We start from the raw sequence: 18,405 nt of genomic DNA, 5'->3' as shown, positions 1-18,405 counted from the left end.
GAGGGAGACTGAAAAGACCGTTGATGCCAAGGAAAGGGGGTATCGAGTGTATTGGCAGAGATAGTATGGTTTCAGGCTTATGTATCTTTTCTTTCTAAAAGGAGAATATCGTTCAACTTTAGACCCCCATTAGATCCAGATCCAACGGCATCTTCAAGCGTGAGGTGAAGAATAGAAAGGAACCAGTTCCAGAGAGTGTCTCTTGAATCACAGCCTGGCCTTTTTCCTTGTATTATTAAAATTTCATCCCGGCCATAATAGATACGATCAACAACTGGTTACTAATGAATGGTTTCTGCAGTCCTAATACACATCAGTTAGTTTTCTCAGTCGGTGAATCTTAGAGTTTAGAAGGAGCCTTCGGACTTGTCAACATGCTCCTCTGACAGCTGAAGCGAGACGGGTGAAGTGACAATGGCAGAAGCCAGGTCTCTCTCGATTCTCAGGCCAGCACAACTCCCGCCCCCGGATCCCCACGGGAAACCTTTTCACGCCTCTGACTTCCGGAGTCTGTGCTGCCATCCTGCAAGCGCTGCAAGCTGGGGTGACTTCGGGCAATGACACCGTGGCCCCCCGGGGCCTGCACACTGCAGGCCAGTGGACGGCGGGGCGCGGGGTGAGCGGTCAGGCCGCCCTGGCGCCGGCCGCCCGCCCGCGGAGTATGCGCGCTGGCCCCGCACTCTGCCCGGGTGGTCCCGGCGAAGGACAGCTTCGCAAGGACCGGGTCAGGGATCAGGGCCTCCAGAGTTGCGTTCCGTCCCGCTGAGGTCGCGCGAGGACTCTTCCCGAACCTCCCCGCGGGATTTCCGGGCGCGGGAACGGCTGACCGACGCCGGGAGCGCTCCCAGCGTGCCGAGGAACGGGGCAGGCCCTCCTTCCCTGGGTCCCACTTCCGCCACGCAGCGCTCGGGCCGTCTCCCGTGGGCCCGTCCCACGTTTTCCCCACGAGCGCTTCCTCAGCGTCTCCCACTACGCATGTACAAGGCGCCACCGCCCCCCTCCGCCGGCAGCTCCGCGCGCCGGCCGCGCCCCTCCCTTGGCCTCCCCTCCCCCTCCCGGCTCCGTGCCGCCGGTTCCCCCCGCGCCCGCCGGGCCGTCACGTGGCCGCGCCCCGCCCCCGTCACGTGGCCACGCCCCGCCCCGCCCCCGCGCCGGCGCGCTCCGACGTGCCCTGGAACTCTGTCTCACCGGGAGGGCAGCCTGCGGGGACGCGCCGGCCGCGGCCGCCGCCGAGTGAGCGCCCTTCGGGCTCGCCTGGGCGCCCCGCCGCCGCCGCCGCCGTCGCCGCCGCCGCCGCCGAGCTGGGCCAGGAGGGAGCCGCCCCCCGCGGGGCCGCCGGGCCCTCGGTGAGGGGAGGGCGGGCCGCGGGCGGGCAGGTCGGGGCGGCGCTGCACAAAGGCGCCCGGGGCCGGGGCTGCGGGGCTGGGGGAGGCGTGTGCGGGCGCGCGGCGGCGCTGGGGTGCGAGAGGTGCGGTCGTGGGCGCGGCCGGCGGAGTCGGGGCGCGGGGCCGGCGCGGGGCCGGGGGCCGCTGCCGGTCGGTCGGCCGACTGGGGCGACGGGGTTTAAATGGCTGGAAGTTGCGGCTCCTCTGCCCCCCGGGTGTCCTGACTTCCTGTGAGAGGGCAGTGCCCGCCGCCCCGCCCCCAGGAAAGAGGGTGTTGGGTTGTGTGTGTGTGTGTGTGTGTGTGTGTGTGTGCTTGTGCGTGTGTAAAAGGCCGGCGGTGCCGCCCTCCTTCCTGGCCTCCCGCCGCCGCCGTGCCCGCTTCATCAGCGCTGCCGGGGCTGCAACCTCCCTCCCCCAGGGCCTCCCCTCGAGGGCTGTTGACCTCAGCACTGGGCACGCGAGGCCTTGCAGCCCTCAGAGGTGCCCCGCCCCTGCTCGATGGGCTCTTGCTCCTTTCCAGCCCTTCTGCGAGGAATCTCCTCCGGGTCCTTGAGTTTAAAGAATGCTGTGCACTGTCCTCGGGGGTGGTGGGTTGTCTTATAAGCATGACTGTCTTTGACGTGTTGCGGCTGAAGGTACCGAAGACCCTTTGAGACGAAAAGGCCACAGGGTCATCAGCCCTGAGAAGGGCACGGCCTCCTGGCGTTCTCGAGGCGTGTGGTGTTTTCTTTCTGACTGCAGCCGCAGTTTTCAATGCACTTGCGAAGGCGAAAACAAAAATGTTCAGAGCGTGGCTTTATGAAAGTTCTGATGTCTTTCCAAGTAGAGTGTGTGTGGTGGGTAGAGCCAGTTAACACTCGTGCTGCCTTATGGTTAATCATGACGCGATGAGGTAGACTTTATTGAGCAGTTACGCACATGCTCCTAAGAGGAGGTGACGTAGAGAGGAACGAGCTTTGAATGAGGAGTCGCTCGGGTTCAGATTCCGCCCCCCGCGTCTGAAGGCGAGACCTTCAAAGACTCTTGAATGTTACAGTGAAAGGTGGTTAAAACAAGTGTCCAGTTCCTAGCCCCGCCTCTTTCCCACTTAAACGCTGGGAAACGGAGGCCTGGAGGTGTATGTTGGTCCATATCCAGTGTTCTTTCCTGATCCGCAGGAGGGTGCGTTACAGGATGGGGCATCTTTGTCTGTCTTTTGGTCCCAGTAGACAGTCTGGCTGCTGGCTCCAGTATTTTCTCTTTATCTGTTTTAAAAATGCCTTGCAAATGTTTCACAGCAGGGATTTGGGAGCCCAGAGTAGTGAGCCGGGCTCTGAAGACTTGACCCTGAGTGGGGCACCCCGAAGAGCCAGAGAAGCTGGGCATGTAGGTGTGACCCGTGGTTGCAGGTAGTAGCTCTGCTGCTCTGGGGGGGCTCTCTGGGAAAAATGAGTTAAATACAGACTAATATACCAGATTACGTGCGCATGCCGCAGTACTGGCTGATAGGTTTCTATTTATACTTGATGAACGACAGACGTTGGAGAAGATTGCTAACTCATTGATTCTTTTTAAAAAATTAATTTATTTTTGGCTGCGTTGGGTCTTCATTGCTGCGCGCGGGCTTTCTCTAGTTGCGGCGAGCGGGGGCTACTCTTCGTTGCGGTGCGTGGGCTTCTCGTTACAGTGGCTTCTCTTGTTGCGGAGCACGGGTTCTAGGCGCGCGGGTTTCAGTAGTTGCAGCACGCGGGCTCAGTAGTTGTGGCTCGCGGGCTCTGGAGTGCAGGCTCAGTAGTTGTGGCGCACGGGCTTAGTTGCTCTGCGGCATGTGGGATCTTCCCGGACCAGGGCTCGAACCCGTGTCCCCTGCATTGGCAAGCGTATTCTTAACCCCTGCACCACCAGGGAAGTCCTTCATTGATTCTTAATATGATGCCCTCTGTAGAATAGTTGTCCATATATAGTCAATATTTTACATACCTTTAGATTTTTCAAATTACTGCACTAGTTGTGAGGCACAAGTGAAAATATGTAAATACTGCAGAAAAACAGCGTGTTATTTGTAGTCAGTCATTTGGCTTTTCTTTCATTAATTAGAAAGTATCTGCTGAGTGGTTTTTTTAATAAGTTGACAGAAAATGGGTTTTACGAATGTAAATTCTTTAAGTAATGCAGTTGACATTTCTGAGCACAAAAGGGTAATAAACAGTTTAAATTAATTCAAACAGTGAATGTGGTGATGTGTAAAATTACTAAGTGGTAGTACTGGTTTTTGCTTATCTGAGAAAATTGGTACTAGGAAAAAGCAGCTAAAGGTAAACCTGCCTAAAATGGGCAGAACAGTTTTATAATAGTGGGAGAGAAAAGTGAAATTAAAAAAAAAAAAGTGAAATTAAACGTTTATCTTATCTTATATTTAACAATTTTAGTCCTAATTGCAAATACGCACTGCTTTGTAGAATGAATCAGATGTGAAAAGGCAGGATGGTACCACATAGCATCATTGTGCTTCAAATCATGCTTTTCAAATCATTCTCTTTTGAGGAACCCACTGGGCCACTGTCTTCGTGTTTTCTTTCCTTCAGTTGTTAACTGTTCTAATCGTGCCACACCCTCATCTGTGGATGGCTTTGCAGTGATTCAGCCATTTTCTTATTATATTGACTTAGTATTTTGCAGTTTCATTTTGCAGTTGAGCAGCTTTTCATTTGAACTGAACTGCCAGACACTGATGTCTGTGAGCACCCTTCCCCTGTTGATAATCTGTTCCTTCTCAGATTTCTTTGTGCATGGGAATCACCTGAACTTCTAACAAGCCCCCGATGATACCGATGCTGCCGGGACTTCAGACTGCTCCTGTCCAATAGAAATGTAATGCCAGTCACCTGTGTAATTCTCAGGTTTTTAGTACTCACATGATAGGTAAAGTTAAAAAGAAACCATGAAATAAATTTTATCATCATTTTTGTCTACATGGCATCTTCAAAACCCCATATGTATTTGACACTTCCACACGTCTCAGTTTAGATTAGCCGTACTTCACATGCTCAGGAACCACGTTTGCCTGCTGTGTTGAGCAGCATGGTTCTGGAGTCTAGAATCCAGATCAGTACTGTTCTCAGTGTGTGTTCACATTGGCCCTATCAGCAGCCCTTGGGAACGTGTTAGAAATGGACATTTTAGGGCCCCCACAAACCTACTCTCCTTAGAATATCTGGAGTCTCAGTAACTTGCAGCATATGACTACGAAATGTATATGTGATGTTTTGGATGGGATCCCAGAACAGAAGAAGTTCATTGGGGAAAGACTAAGGAATATGGACATTATTAGGTATCAGTATTTGTTCACTGAATATGACGAATGTACCATACTAAGGTAAGATGTTTGTAGTAGGGGAAACTGTGGACAGTGTGTATGGGAACTCTGCTATCTTTGCAGTAATTCTGTAAATCTAAAGCTCATCTAAAAGAATGTTTTTTTGCTTTTTTTTTAAAAGAAGCTCTCCAGGTGATGCCGTCTTTCACTAAAAGTGAGAAGCAGTGATCTAGATCGCTAATGTGACCTGCACTGTAGCAGCTTGGGTGGGCAGGATGGAGGCTACTGTTAGGTCTCATAGGGTAATAATGGTATTTTTTTTTGGGGGGGGGCACGCCTCATGGCTTCGGGGATCCTAGTTCCCTGATCAGGGATCGAACCTAGGCCCCCTGCAGTGGAAGCTCAGAGTCCTAACCACCGGACCTCCAGGGAATTCCCAATAATAGTATTTTTGTAATAAGAGCTAAAACTTATAAAACACTTAGCTAGGGATTATGCCAAGTCCTTTACACATATTTACTCATTTAACTCTCCCAATATGTGATATGTACCATTAGTTAGCTCCTTTTCACAAATGGAAAAAATACTGAGGCTCAGAGAGGTTAGGTGACTTGTCTTAGGTAGCAAGAGGCAGAAACAGGGACGTTTGAGGAGGGACTAATTTAAGAGCAATCAGTTCATTTGTGAGTGTTTTCCTTCTCTACAAGTTTTGCTGCTTTGAATAAGCACTGATTGATGTGCGTGTTCTGTATCATGCCTCGTAGTTTACAAAGTACTTTTTTGTCTTTCCATTTTCACAAGGATCTTTTGAGGTTTGTGGTGTTTCTTTTGTATTACAGATAGTTGAGGTGCTGAGGGCCTGAGAGCTAATACATGGCAAATCCTGATTTAAATTTCAGTCCTCCCACCCTGAGTTCTCTGTTCCTTTACCACAGGAGAATTCAGAATACATTTACCAGTTAGAGTGATATCTTTAAAGTTAGTTGAAAATTACCTGTATTTTGCTGTATATTACTGGTTTGTTTTAAAAAAAATCAGTTTTGAGTTAAAATATACATACAATAAAATAAAACACTCAACGATAAAATGGGGTGAACTGCAGATACATACAAAGACATGAATGAATCTCAGAAGCATTGTTCTAGGTGAAACAAGCCAGACATGAAAGGCTACATACTACATGTATATATGCTTTTATCTCCATTTGGCTTCCTTGAGTAAACTGTGATTAATGTGAAGCTTTTTATCACGCTTTATAATTTACTAAGTACTTTTTCATGTTTTCTCTACCCATTTTCACAGGGATCTTCTGAAGTTTGTATTGTTTCCTGTTTTACAGACGAGTGTATCACAGTTAGTTTAGGCATTCACCAGTTGATAGGCCTCTGGGTCATTTCCAGTTTCTGGCTGTTATGAATAAAGCTGTTATGGATGTTCATGTAAGGCCTTTTCAGGGATTTATGGTTTCATTTTTCTTGGGTAAATACCTAGAAGAGGAATTGCGAGATCGTATGTTCAACTTTATAAGAAACTGCCCCAGTGCTTTCCAGAGTAGCTGTACCACTGTGCATTACCACCAGCAGTGAATGAGAATTCCTGTTGCTGGTATCCTTACCCTACAAAATATCCTTTATATGTATGTAAAGCCATTCTAAATATATATAAAGTTGCTCTGGGGCATGTGGGATCTTCCCCGACCAGGGCTCGAACTCGTGTCCCCTGCATAAAGCCATTGCATTATAAGGGTTTTGTCTTAACAGCTTTATTGAGGTATAATTGCTGTAAAATAAACTGGACATATTTTAAGTGTGTAGTTTGATGAGTTTGGACATATGAATCATCACCGTTATCAGGATAGCAAGCATATCCTTCACCCACCTCCCCATTTCCTTGAGCCCAAAGGTAATTTGTTGCCCTTGTTCCCTGGTAACTATTGATCTGCTTTCTGGCACTATGTATTACTTTGCATTTTCTAGGATTTTATGTAGATGGAATCGTACAGTATGCACTCTTTCTTGTCTGGATTTTTTTCACTCAGCAAATTTTTTTTTTTTAACATCCTTATTGGAGTATAATTGCTTTACAATGGTGTGTTAGCTTATAACAAAGTGAATCAGCTATACATATATCCCCATATCTCCTCCCTCTTGCGTCTCCCTTCCACCCTGCCTATCGCACCCCTCTAGGTGGTCACAGAGCACTGAGCTGATCTCCCTGTGCTATGCGGCTGCCTCCCACTAGCTATCTGTTTTACATTTGGTAGTGTATATATGTCCATGCCACTCTCTCACTTCGTCCCAGCTCACCCTTCCCCCTCCCCATGTCAAGTCCATCTTCTACATCTGCGTCTCTATTCCTGTCCTGCCCCTAGGTTCTTCATAACCATTTTTTTTTAAATTCCATATAGATGTGTTAGCATACGGTATTTGTTTTTCTCTTTCTGACTTACTTCCACTCAGCAAAATTATTTTGAGATTCATCCAGTTTGTTGTGTGTATCAGTAGTTTGTTCCTTTTATTGCTGAGTGGTATTCTATTGTGTGGATATTACACAATTAGTTTATCCGGTCGCCTGTTGGTGGACATTGGGTTGTTTCCAGTTAGGGACTATTACAGATAAAGCCACTGTGAACATTCACATACAGGTCTTTGTGTGGGCATGTGTCTTCATTTTCTTTGGTGACTACCTAGGAGTAGAATCCCTGGGTCATATGGTAGATGTATATTTCAAGCTTTTAAGACTCTCTCCAACTTTTCCCAAAGTGGTTGTACCATTTTACATCCCCACCAGCAGTATTTGAGAGTTCTGGTTGCTCCACATTCTCAGAAATACTGGTATCGTCAGTCTTTTAATTTTAGTCATTCTAGTAGACGTGTGATGTTATTTCTTTGTGTTTTTAATTTGCATTTCCCTAACGACTAAAGATGTTGAGCATCTTTTCATGGGCTTATTTACCATCTATAGATCTTCCTTGGATATGAACGCTTGTCTGTTCCTATCTTTTGCCCTTTTTTAATTGGGTCATATTTCTTCTTAATGGCTTGTACAGTTATTATATATTCTAGATATGAGTTCTTTGTTGGAGATAAGTTTGTGTCTGAGACATTTGTGTCTATTTTCATGAGGGATATTGGTCTGTAGTTTTTCTTTTTTATAACGTCTTTGTCTGGTTTTGGTATGAGGAGAATGCTGACTTCATAGAATGAGTTGGGATGTTTTTCCTCTGTTTCGATTTTCTTTAAGAGGTTTGTGTAGAATTGGTATTACCTTCCTTACATTTTGTAAAATTCACCAGTGGAGCCATCTTGGCCAGGAGTTTTCTTTGTGGGAAGATTTTTAAAGACGGATTCAATTTATTTAATAAATATAGGACTATTTAGGTTATCTGTTTCTTCTTAAGCTTTGGTAATTTGCCAAAGGAGTTTATCTGGTTCACTGAGTTGTTGAAGTTATCAGCATAAAGCTGTTCATAATATTCTCTTATCTTCCTTTCAGTGTCTTTAGGATATGTGGTTATATCTCCTGTCTCATTCCCGATACTGGTAATTTGTGTGTCTTCTCTTCAGTTCCTGATCAGTTTGGCGAGAGGATTGTCAGTGTTACTGATCCTCTTGAAGAACTACCTTCTGGTTTCATTGATTCCCTCTAACATTTTTCTATCTTTTACAGCTTTCTGCTCTGACCTTTATCATGTCCTTTCTTCTGCTTGCTTTGGGTTTAATTTGCTCTTTATCTAGTTTCTTAGAGTGCAAGTTTACATCACTGATTTGAGACCTTTTTCTTTTCTAGTTATGGGCATTTAGTATATAAATTTTCTCTAAGCACTACTATAGCTGCATCCCACAAATTTTGAGCTGTCACCTTTTCGTTTTCATCCGGTTCAAATTTCCTGTTTGATTTCTTCTTTGACCTCTGAGGTATTTAGAAGTATGTTGTTTAAATTCTAACAGCAAATTTGTGGGTTTTAATATATCTTTTTATTAATTTATAATGTAATTCAATTGTCAGAGAACATTCTTCATATTATTTCAGTCTTTTTAGATTTATTGAGATTTGTTTCATGGTCCAGAATATAATCAACAAAAAATGTATGCTTAGGGACTTCCCTGGTGGTCCAGTGGTTAAGACTCCATGCTCCCAATGCAGGGGGCACGGGTTCGATCCCTGGTCCGGGAATTGAAGATCCCACATGCCACACAGCGTGGCCAAAAATAAAGAAAAAAAAAAAGAGAGAGAAAGAAAATGTATGTTTATAAGAAACTGAACTGCCTGCCTATACCATTTAGCGTTCCCACTAGCACTGAATGTGTGTCCAGTTGTTGGTATCCTGGTCAGCACTTGACATTGTCTTTGTTTTTTAAAAATAACTTTATTATAGTTGGTGGATAGTGATATCTTGTTTTGGTTTTAGTTTGCATTATAGGATATTTAATGGTTTGTAAAATAATTTAAATGGAATAAAGATGAATAATCATGGAATTTTGTGGGTTTTTTTTTTCCCCAGTAGAGGACAGAAACCTCTAGGGGATTGGTAGCAGTAGTAGTTCATCATTGTCTGTGTGCTACAGAAGTGCTACTTTTCAGTTTTCTAAAAGGTTGAATGTTTATTTGCCTTATAGTATTTACTTTGAAAGAGAATCTGTAAAAGCTATGTGAGGATTTTAGTGATTTTTATGGTTTTGGAATAGACAGGTATAAGGTGATTTAAACTGCATTCTCCATTTTACATTTCTACCAGCAATGCATAAGAATTCCAGTTTCTCCACATTCTCACCAACACTTGTTATTTCTGTTGTTATTTTTACAGTAGCCACCCTAATGGGTATGGAGTGGTGTATCACTGTGTTTTTTTGTTTTGTTTTTATACATTTATTTTATTTTTGGCTGCTTTGGGTCTTCGTTGCTGTGTGTGGGCTTTCTCTAGTTGCGGCGAGCGGGGGCTACTCTTCGTTGCGGTGCGTGGGCTTCTCATTGCAGTGGCTTCTCTTGTTGTGGAGCACGGGCTCTAGGTGTGCAGGCTTCAGTAGTGGCACGTGGGCTCAGTAGTTGTGGCTCGCGGGCTCTAGAGCACAGGCTCAGTAGTTGTGGTGCATGGACTTAGTTGCTCCAAGGCATGTGGGATCTTCCTGGACCAGGGCTGGAGCCTGTGTCCCCTGCATTGGCAGGCGGATACTTTATTTATTTATTTATGGCTGTGTTGGGTCTTCTTTGTGGTGCATGGGCTTCTCATTGCAGTGGCTTCTCTTGTTGTGGAGCACAGGCTCTAGGCGCGCGGGCTCAGTAGTCGTGGCACGCGGGCTCAGTAGTTGTGGCTCGTGGGCTCTAGAGCACAGGCTCAGTGGTTGTGGCACACGGGCTTAGTTGCTCCGCAGCATGTGGGATCTTCCCCGGACTAGGGCTCGAACCCGTGTCCCCTGCATTGGCAGGTGGATTCTTAACCCCTGGGCCACCAGTGAAGTCCCTGGCAGGCGGATTCTTAACCATTGCGCCACCAAGGAAGGCCCTATCATTGTGGTTTTGATTTGCATTTGATTTGCTTATTGGCCATTTGTGTATCTTCCTTGGAAAAACGTCTATTCAAGTCCTTTGCCTACCTGACTGTCCTTATCACAATTTAATTTGAAGTAGATTGGCATAATTTAAGCATTATAATGAGTACTTATTTCTTTTTTTAAGTAAGTTGCTGATGTCTGACTAGAACTTTGCAGTGACCAGACCGTAATGATCACTGGACTTGTAGCTGTATTTGTGTTTGTTTTGTGGACTGTATCTTTTTTTAAAGCATGGGATTAGGTAAACATTTGAAAGTGGTTGAATGTAAATAGTCATCTCCGAGATTAAGACGGTAGCATGTATAGTTTCAGAGGAATATCTGAATGGGTTGGGCTGGTGGTTAATGCTTGGGTAGCCAGTGGAGTTGTGAAGTGAATGGAGTTTTTCTTCTAAAGTGAATTGTTAGAGGATTGGAAATCCTATTAAACTGCTTAAAGACCAAGATTATGATTTTCTCCTTAATACATAACAACTTGTATAATGATGTGGACTGAGACCCTGGGCATGGGGTTGTTACAACAGGTAGGGTGGGCGAGATGCCACAGAGGCAAGAGGAAAATTGTGTGAACTGTAAAAATCTTAATTTCTTTCTTCTGGGTTTTTTTTTTTAACTGATTATTTTATTTTAGTTATTTATTTTTTTGGCCAGGCCACACGGCTTGCGGGATCTCAGTTCCCTGACCAGGGACTGAACCCGGGCCACGGCAGTGAAAGCTGGCAATCCTAACCACTAGATCACCAGGGAACTCCCTTAGCTGATTATTTTAGGAAGTTCTTAGTGAGAAATTAAAATATGGGACTCAGGTGATGAGGATATAGGAGGAAGAATCCATTGACTAGAGTGCATGTAGCAGGAAGTAAAGAGCTGAAGAATGTAGAGGCTAAGTGAAGATCGTAGAAGGCTGGTTTTAGAGGTTGATGTGGAGCTATTGTTGGTATAGGTGGCTTTTGATGACACAGCATATGAAGGAAAGGGAGGTTTAACCTTTGGTTCAAGAAAAAGTTCTTTTTGTTCCTTAGACTTTTTACTGATTATGTGTTTTTTACCTTTAGGCTATCTTCTTGGTATCCTGCATCATCACATAGCACAGGGAGATCAGCTCGGTGCTTTATGACCGCCTGGAGGGGTGGGATAGGGAGGGTGGGAGGGAGGGAGACCGCAAGAGGGAAGAGATATGGGAACATATGTATATGTATAACTAATTCACTTTGTTATGAAGCAGAAACTAACACACCATTGTAAAGCAATTATACTCCAATAAAGATGTAAAAAAAAAAAGTCTTAGTGTGTGCAAGTGAATCCGAGGGGTTTAAAAGCCAGTTTAATAGTTTTTGGTCTGAAGGGCTTGATCAGGGCTGTTTTCCTAAAGTACTGAATTTGTGAAATTTTTTGGATACAGTACTCTCCTCACTTTCTACCCTATATCAGTTGGGTCAGTAGTTAGATTTCCATGTATAAGAAGAGATCATTTTAGAATGATTTTGAAGCTGTAACAACCAGTGATAATGGAGAACTCCTAATACCTCTTAAATACTTGTAATTTGTATTTTGATGAGAAAAGCAGTGTGTAAAAGTAAAGAACAAAAGAAATGTAATTTTGTTTAACTTATTTAAAGGTGGGACAGCATAATGTAAGATATGTTAATAGGAATATCAAATATGCATGATACCACTTTTAATTTGAGTTACTGTTTAAGAAGACAGTGTCTAATGATAGGAAGCATTTAAATCAAGTACGTAAAAACCAGGTGGGGAGAATGTGTCACTACAGGCTCCAGGCTCACCTTGTATATTTCCTGCCCCAGCCCTTGAATCAGTCATTTCTCCAAAGAGCCTCGGTTCCTTTATTTGGAGAATGGTATTAGAAACCAACTCTGGGTGCTAGGTGTGCTTGTTGCTGCCAAGGTGTCATTTTTACTGACAGCAAGGATCTGTGTATGGTGTACTAAGCAGTGTATAGACATACACCTGTAATACTTCTTTATGTAATCATCTGTCTGTGGTAAGCTCAAAGTGAGTTCATATTTCTGTCTCCAAGTCTAATGTGTTACCCCAGGACCATTCTAGCCTTCTCCCTTGCATGTCTATAAATTCGTATTCCAACATTGGGAAACTTGGTGCCCACATCTGCATTCTGTGTACTTAATTATTCAAGTCCAGTGTGTGTACATGTATAGCAGTATCAGAATTTTTAATTCATACCCCATGGGGAATGTTTTTTATGTGTTAGAACACGGTGCTTATGTGCAGTTCCTTTATCTGTGTTCTTATAAACCTCACTTATTTCCAGAATGAGTGAGGTTAACCTCTCCCTCCATCCCCTCTCCATTCAGTGAGGTTGTTCCATGTATGTGTAATACCGTTAGACTATCTTGTCACATCTGCTTTCCATCCTGGGATTCCCCCGACCTCCTAAATGATTGTTTAGAATTTGCAAACATTGAACTTCATGCTTGTGTTGTAAAGATTAATGGGTTTTGACAAGGGCATAATGTCATGTGTCCACCATTACAGTATCATACAGAATAGTTCATTGACCTAAAAGAATCCCCTGTGCTTCATCTATGGAATCCCCCCCTCCCTTCGTCCTAACACCAGCAATCACTGTCTCTATGGTTGTGACTTTGCCAGAATGTCATATAATATAATCATTCCGTATGTGGCTTTTTCAGGCTATGTTTTTTTCTTTCACTTAGCAAAATATATCTAAGATTCATTTCTGTCTTTTCGTAGCTCGATAGCTCTTTTCTTTTTATCACTGAATAGTATTGTAAGTCTGGCTGTCTCGCAGTTTATCCTTTCTCCTACTGAAGGACATCTTGGTTGCTTCCAGTTTTGTGCAGTTATAAAGCTTCTCTGAACATTTTCATGCAGGACTTTTTGTGGAAATAAGATTTCAACTCATTTGGGTAAATACCTAGGGATGTGATTGCTAGATTGTATGGTTAAGACAACATTTAGCTTTGTATCAATAGAAACTGTTAAACTGTCTTCCAAAGTGGCTGAACCATTTTGCATCCCCATCAGCAGTGAATGAAAGTTCCTGTTGCTGTATACTCTCATCAGCATTTGGTGGTGTCAGTTTTTTTGGATTTTAGACGTTCTAATAGTTGTACAGTGGTATCTCGTTTTAATTTGCAATTCCCTAATGACAATGTTGAGCATTTTTTCATGTGCTCATTTGTCACCTGCATATATTCTTTCATGATGTCTCTTTTCAGATCATTTTCGATTAAAGAATTTGGTTCTGGGGCTTCCCTGGTGGCGCAGTGGTTGAGAGTCCGCCTGCCGATGCAGGGGACACGGGTTCGTGCCCCGGTCCGGGAAGATCCCACATGCCGCGGGGCGGCTGGGCCCGTGAGCCATGGCCGCTGAGCCTGCGCGTCCGGAGCCTGTACTCCGCCACAGGCGGAGTGGGAGAGGCCACAACAGTGAGAGGCCCGCGTACCGCAAAAAACCAAAAAAAAAAAAAAAAAAAAGAATTTGGTTCTTTTGCGTTTTAAGAGTTCTTTGTATATTTTGGATAAAAGTCTTTCATCAGATATGTATTTTACAAATATTTTCTTCTTGTCTGTGGTTTGTGTTTTCATTCTCCCAGCATTATCTTTCACAGAGCAGAAGTTTTTAATTTTAATAAAGTCCTATTTAATTTTTTCTTTCATGGATTATGCATTTAGTGGTATATCTAAAGACTAATTGTCAAACCCAAGGTTATATTTCTTCCTTTTTAAATTGGAATATTTTCTTCACTCTTGTAACAATCCAAGAAAAATTTCTTACGTCCACCTCATTTCTTTCTTTTTTAAAAAAAATAATTAATTAATTAATTAATTTTTGGCTATGTTGGGTCTTCGTTGCCACACGTGGGCTTTCTCTAGTTGGGGCGAGCGGGGGCTAGTCTTTGTTGCGGTGCGCGGGCTTCTCATTGCAGTGGCTTCTCTTGTTGCAAAGCATGGGCTCTAGAGCGCAGGTCAGTAGTTGTGGCACGTGGGTTCAGTAGTTGTGGCACGTGGGCTCAGTAGTTGTGGCTCACGGACTCTAGAGCACAGGCTCAGTAGTCGTGGCTCACGGGCTTAGTTGCTCTGTGGCATGTGGCATCTTCCTGGACCAGGGATCAAACCTGTGTCCCCTGCATTAGCAGGCAGATTCTTAACCACTGCGCCACCAGGGAAGCCCGCAAATATCATTTTTATTAAAATCTGCTTGCTCTCCCAAGTACTTCTTTTGTTGTTTCCTCATTTTTGTTTCATATTTCAATCTGGGTGTGAATTTCCTTTACCAGTTTGTGCTTGGCTGAGTTTTCTACTGCTTTCCAGTTACCTGATTATTTCCTGTCTCCTTTCTGGTGTTCCTATTTTTGCTATTTCTTTATGACCAGAATAGTTTATAGTAGCAATGAGTATATTTTGCTTCTGTTCTTTAGGCCTAAATATATATCTTATATTCTATATGTTTTTATTCTTAGAAAACAGGGATCATGCATTAAGAAAAAAACCTTAGGTGCCCTATCATGGCCTGTGATTTCTTGTTAAGTGTACAATCTACAAAATTATTTGGTGGAATAATTTCTTATTGTGGAACTTATGCTGGAGTTGTTTTTAACTTTTTTGTTGTGCTCATTAAGTTTAATTGATTTCTTTAGTAGAGGGCTGTTTAGGGAGTGTTAATTTTAAACAAGTACTTTTAAAGCTACTGGAGGACTTAGTGTCAAGAATCGGTGCTTAAATTGTGGTATTTTTAAGTGGGTTAATATGTGTGTGAGGCTATATTAGCATTTTGTTGTTCATGGTGTTAGAATTGCTAAGTATGTTGTACATGTATGTATCAGACTTAAATTGTAAGGTCATTAATTATGGATACAATTATCCCAGTCCTCTTAAGACTTTGTTTACTTGTTTACTTTTTGATGTACCTGGTAAGGATCTCACGCTGTGAGATGTAGTTGATTAAAGCAGATGTCTTGGGGGGGGGAAGATAACATTTGCTGGCTGTGTAATTTGTGCTAGGAAAGAAAATGAGAAAAATTGGTAGACAGAAAGGAGGAGTCCATTAGATTTTAAAATAGCCTGGTAGAAATGAATCTGACTTTGGTGGGGGTGGGGAAGAAATAAAAGTTGTAAAACGTTCTGTGTCTCTGGGTGTGTCTGTTCTTGTTGAAGCTTGAGGAAGAGGACCACTGGTAAGAGGCTTTTCACGCCTCAAAGAAAAGCAGTGGTTGTTACCGAATAGTAGATGTGCAAAAACTCTATCCTCGTGGTTGGGTGCTTAGTAGGTGTGTGTGTGATGAAAAAGGGTGGAGGAGTGTGGTGATAAGTGTAGAATATGTTTCAGTTGGAGGAGTGTTGTGCTCAGAGGGCGTCGTAGTTGAACAAGATTCTAATCGAAATACTTGAGAGGTTAAGATAGCAGGATAAACAGTGCTCAACCTAATCTAAAGAGAAGAATACACAGTGTGGGGAGGGATAAATTAGAAGTTTGGGATTAACATACGCAGGCTAGTCTGTATAAAATAGAAAATCAAGGGACTTCTTTGGTGGCGCACTGGTTAGGAATCCGCCTGCCAATGCAGGGGACACGGGTTCAAGCCCTGGTCTGGAAAGATCCCACATGCCGTGGAGCAACTAAGCTTGTGTGCCACAACTACTGAGCCCGCGAGCCACAATTGCTGAGCCCGCGTGCCACAACTACTGAGCCCGTGGGCCTAGAGCCCGTGCTCCGCAGCAAGAGAAGCCACCACAGTGAGAAGCCTGCACACTGCAACAAAGAGTAGCACCCACTCACCGCAACTAGAGAAAGCCCGTGCACAGCAATGGAAGACCCAACACAGCCAAAAAATAAATAAACAAAATAAAATAAAAATTAAAAATAAAAGAGATGATCACTCTTAATTAAAAAAAAGATAATCAAGAAGGATCTATTGTATAGTACAGGGAACTATACTCAATATTATGTAATAACCTATAAGGGAAAAGAATCTGAAAAAGAATGTATATATAACTGAAGTGCTGTGCTGTATACCTGAAACTTACATGATATTGTAAAACAAGTATACTTCAATAAAAAACTTAAAAAAAAATCCACAGTTTGGGGAATAGACGAAGAAGCAAACCAAAATTAAAACCACAAACATTTGTTTTAATGCAGCTTATGTTTTTAAATAAAAATAGGCAGCAGATGTTATTCACATATATGCAGATAAATTTCCCTTAGATCCAAGTTTTTAGAGCTACCCCACAATTATTTTAATTTTATTTGAATCTGTAGTTTATAATAGGGCTTTTCTCTTCATATTTATTTTATCTAACTTTTCCTAGACCTTGGATTGTGATACATAATTCCTGCTACGTGACTTTCTAGAAGTTTATTATTTCAGTTGTCTCGGGCTTCCCAGTTCGTTTCCCACCCCCATCCCCGTATTAACTAGAAACCTGTTCTCAGGTCCTGTTACCCCTGTGCTCACTCTTGCTCATGTCATCTGCCTTGTATCAACTACCTGTTCTATCTGGATGTCTTTTGACTGCTTCTCCTCTTTCTTGTCCTCCCACTTCTTATTTGCTTTACAGTACTGAGAACTTTAGTTTGGGTGTCCCATGTTGAGCGTGGTGAAACTGACTTCCCGTTTTCCCTGGTTCCTCTTCCTCCATACCTCTGCGGTCGGTGGGGAAGGTGTGGTCGTAAAGCCTGGCAGTGAGAGGCCCGGGCGTGGACGCCGCTAACCTGTGCTGCACTCCACCCCACGGCCCCTCCCGTGCTACCAGGAAACCATGCAGTTTACTCCTTACTCTTCATACTTTCCTTTGCTCCATGCCCGCGGATCAGTGTCTGAGCAGTTCTGGTACACCTGAGCTCCTGTAGCCTTATGTGTATTCCCTGACTTGTTTCAGTATCTTCAGAGATGTTTCGTAAGTTATTTCATTACTTCCTGGAAAGTAAAAGAAAAAAAACATCCCCTGAGGATAAGTATTTCAATGTGGAGTTTTGAAAAGTTGTAGTGAAAACCTTTTATGTAGGTAAAAGGATTAAGGTTCATAGTGACTAATGCCCTGGTAATGCGTGAAAATAAAGGCTGATTGCTTTGAAGCTTAGAATTTCTATTTACTGTGTGGGGAAAGACCAGGCAGATTGGGCGGGGTCGGGGTGGGGGGGGTAGATTTTGGGTATGGTTAAGTTTTAGGTACCTGTTAGGACACTGAGTGGATTCAGTTGTTGTGTGTCAGTAGTCGCCTTTAATCTAGAAGAATCTCTCTCTCTCTTTCATTTTTCATGAAATTGAGTTTTTGAAGAGTTCAGGTGTGTTTCTCATGGAATGTCTCACATTCTGGGTTTGTTTTTTACTAACGATTTTACAAAAGTTGTTACTCATGTTATTAGAAGTTTGAAAAGATATTTCTGTCAGGATAAAAACTAAGGGCGAAAATGAAGTTGAAACGAAGTGGAAATGAAGTAGAAGGGGCAGTGGTAAAGTGTGCTTTGTTTGGAGGGCGGTGCTGGATGCAGTCGTGATATGTAAAATTGTACTGTGTGCCTTATAGTTGTTGTAAAAAAGTTATGCTTCTAAAACCGCGAGCAGCATTGCATTCTTAGCCTTCTTTAAGCAATCTCGGTTAAAGTTAATGAACTTTATTATTTTTTTTTCTATAGGTTTAAATGTAAGACTGGCTGTTTAGTTCTCCTTCTAAGGTAAGTTTTTTATTTTTATTATTTTTTTTGAAACAACATTACTACATTAAATTTATTATTCAAGTAGTTTGTCTAGAAAGTAAATTTTAGTTGCTGAAATTGTATGCCTAACTAGTTATCACCTGGGCTTTGTCTGTTTCAGAGGATGTTTTCCGCAGGGGCGTGGTGGTTACTGCACATATAGTGTAAATAGTTCCGCGCCGGTACTTAGGTGCTGAGGAAAATTGGGAGGCTACGCGACCTTGTAGGAACATTTCCGGTACATCTCACTAGTCAGAGTTACTCTGGTTTGCCTGAGGATCCTGGAGTGCTGGGTTGAGTGTGTTTTCCTAGGGCTGCTGTAACAAAGTGCTACCAGCTGGGTGACCTAAAAACTACAGAAACTTACTCTCTCACTGTTCTGGAGCCAGAGGTCCTCTGTGCTCCCTCTGAAGGCTCTCGGGGAGAATCCTTCCTCGCCCATTCCAGTTTCTGGCGGTTGCTGGCATTCC

At 43.5% G+C, this 18,405-nt stretch overlaps 1 protein-coding gene across 10 annotated transcripts in view; it reads left to right on the top strand.

Annotated features, from left to right (window-relative positions):
- Positions 1-1,231: 1,231 nt before the first annotated feature.
- ARHGAP12 (Rho GTPase activating protein 12) overlaps positions 1,232-18,405 on the top strand; it is a 110,011-nt gene continuing 92,837 nt past the window's right edge. For all 10 annotated transcript variants that reach the window (XM_060291998.2, XM_060291995.2, XM_060291992.2 and 7 more), the window contains exons 1-2: positions 1,232-1,346; positions 17,876-17,914. The gene's annotated coding sequence lies outside the window, so the exon portion shown is untranslated. The remainder of the gene's footprint in view (positions 1,347-17,875; positions 17,915-18,405) is intronic.

The sequence above is a fragment of the Globicephala melas genome, chromosome 2, assembly GCF_963455315.2.
Source record: "Globicephala melas chromosome 2, mGloMel1.2, whole genome shotgun sequence".
NCBI classification, from domain to species: domain Eukaryota; kingdom Metazoa; phylum Chordata; class Mammalia; order Artiodactyla; family Delphinidae; genus Globicephala; species Globicephala melas.
The sequence above is the reverse complement of the archived record's forward strand: the minus strand, read 5'-3'. Positions and strand labels throughout refer to the sequence as shown.